Source organism: Diuraphis noxia, unplaced genomic scaffold (assembly GCF_037042655.1).
Source record: "Diuraphis noxia isolate RWA-SAM2 unplaced genomic scaffold, SU_Dnox_SAM2 contig0003, whole genome shotgun sequence".
NCBI lineage: Eukaryota > Metazoa > Arthropoda > Insecta > Hemiptera > Aphididae > Diuraphis > Diuraphis noxia.
This window is the reverse complement of record NW_028301713.1, coordinates 309,728-312,531: the sequence shown is the minus strand read 5'-3', so window position 1 is coordinate 312,531 and position 2,804 is coordinate 309,728. Positions and strand designations below refer to the sequence as shown.

Here is a 2,804-nt window from a genome sequence, read left to right as displayed (position 1 = left end):
CCCCTTTGTCTCAATAATCATAATATATTTTGAGTTTCTAATAAAATATCATACGAAAATAATATATAATATATTAAATAAAATTGTGTACAGCCGGCATATGTTTATATTTCTTAGTATGTTAGTAACTATTTTTATACGGCTTCTTAGAGCGAGAGATATATCAGTTAAAGATCCTTTGTTTCCATCACGTACACAAGACGCCGCTAGATGGTAAACATCTTCTATTGTTAGCGGAGCGACCTGCGACGGCAGGTCTCTAGTCGTGCTGTTGTCAACACACGCAGGTCAATTCCTGGAATTATCGTCCAATTCAATGGTTTCTAAATCCACACATCTATATTATTGTACACATTTATCATTGTAAATACCCAATTAATATTTTAACAAGTCCTGGCTTAAAATATTACCCACACCAAATTTTCCATTATCGGTGGTCAGTAACTCTGTCATCTGCCGAGACAGAGTCAGTCTGTTCTAGACACCCATACTTTTACGTACACTCTGCGCTCCGTGTTTTCTTAGTCTTTACCCATTTATTTACATTCTGTATTTCTCAGTGTTTACAAGTGTTTTAAACATTATATTTTTTTCTCCGTTTGTTTTTACCTTAATCATTTTAAATATGTTTAAATGCGAACAGTGCCCGTCGGTTTTCACCGTGAAACGTAATTTGATTAGACATGAAAAAACGCATATAGGCATGCGTTTTCCATGTACCGATTGCCCTTCAACATTCTCGTACAAGACCAACCTCAATAAGCATCTGAAGAACGCTCATGGTATGTGCAAAAATATATTAAGTTTTATTTCTATCTTATATAATATTAATTTATTATTTTTTCCTAAGGTATCGTAAACGTTCCGGCTCATTTGAGACCGGCTACGCGGATCATTGAACAGCCAGCATGAACAAGCGTGATTCAGTTCGCGCCTCGTACCGCTCCACAGGGGGATATTCTGATCGCGCCACAGATATTTGTGACCGATGTCCCGGCCGGTGGTTCGAGCATGTTAACCGAAGACGATATGTGTATGCAAGCCATGGACGAATTTGAGGATACAGGTTAGTTTATTTTATTTATTAGAATTTATTAGATTTTTAAAAGACCCGTTGATTTTAGTTACATTTTAAAAGATATACCAACAAGTATTATAAGTTAAATAGATTTTTAAAAATACAAACATCAAATCACCGTACAACACTCAATATTTATCAATTACTTAGATCTTTTTAAGATGTATATATTATATATTATATCTATATCTTTAGATTTTTAAACTTCATGACATTAAATTATTTTTATTCAATGTGGGATAAATAGATTTTAAATTTTAAAAGACAGATATTATTTTATAAGTTGTTTAGATTTTATTTTTTCAGTCACGGGTTGACTAGATTTTTAATAGATTCTCCATTAAATTTATTTTATTAGATATTGATATTAGGTTTTTTTATTTTTAAAGATTCTTATACAACTACGGGAGCTAACGGTAAACGTGTTTCGACCGCCAACACCGTATCAGCTGCTAGGGCAAAAAAAGCTAGAATGGAAATGGTAAAGTCACCTGGGTTTGTTGAAATTTCGTCGGTTGCACACCGCAAGATACTTTGTTACTATGCCAAAGCATAGCGGGCTACAATAAACCCCCAAAACAGTGATCGAAAATGTTTCAAGTGGGCGATTCTCGCGAGACATGTGACGGGCACGGCGGTATGCCGTGTTGGGCAAAATTATACTCAACACGAGAACAAATATAACTTCGATGGCATTTCGTCCCCAACGCCTATGTCGGATATATCGAAATTTGAAAAAAATAATCCTAACGTATCCGTTAATGTTTACGGCTTAGAAAAAAAGTTTCAGCCTCCTAGAAAATATCCAACCTATGAGGTCTACCCGTTGCGTGTGGCGAATGAAGAGAAACCGGACCATTTCGACCTGTTGTTGGTAACGGACGGTGACAACTCGCATTATACCTACATTTCGAATTTTTCAAGACTTGTACGTAAACAGAAAACTGCACATATCGAGAGATAAGTATTTTGTAAAAGGAGTTTTACTAGTTTTGATGACAGGCGTCATAAATATAAGTTGAGTGGACAGGAGGCTTTGGATCAGCATAAGAAGATATGCGGTGAACACAAACCAGTATTACCAGTGATGCCAGCAGAGGGGAGTATTTTGGAGTTTGAAGGTTGGGGTAAGACACAACGTCATCCCATAGTAATTTACGCGGATTTTGAAGCAATCCTGATGAAGACGGATGAGAAGAAAGGAAAAAGCACGACAGTAATACATAGGCATGAACCTATGAGCTACGGTGTATATGTGAAAGCGGCGGAAAATGTACCTAGCGAACTGCTTTAAAAACATGGCATACCTACATCAGTAAATATTCATCGAGGTTCAGAGACGCATACGGAGGTGGCAAAACATTTTGTTGAGACAGTTGTAGATTTATCCAGAAAAATTGAAAACCTTAAAGACTAACAGGGCAATAATAATGAGTGAGGAACAACGAAACGAGTATAATAAGAGTACAGCATGCGATTTGTGTAAAAAAAAGTACACAATTTTAAATGGAAAAGTACGACACCAATGTCACTTATCCGGTCAGTATCGTTAAACTATTTGCAACAGATGTAACCTAACATTACAAACACCAAATTTTGTACCTTTTTCCCTACACAATTTAAGTAATTATGACGTACACTTCATTACCGTGGAGCTGGGATATGATGAACGCAGTACAACACTGATTCCTAACAGCAAGGAGAAATTTATCTCATTTAGTAAATA

The 2,804-nt window shown here is 36.0% G+C and overlaps 1 pseudogene; it reads left to right on the top strand.

The window, feature by feature from the left end:
• Positions 1–625: 625 nt before the first annotated feature.
• LOC149056501 (uncharacterized) lies at positions 626–1,071 on the top strand (annotated as a pseudogene).
• The last annotated feature ends 1,733 nt before the right edge of the window (positions 1,072–2,804 follow it).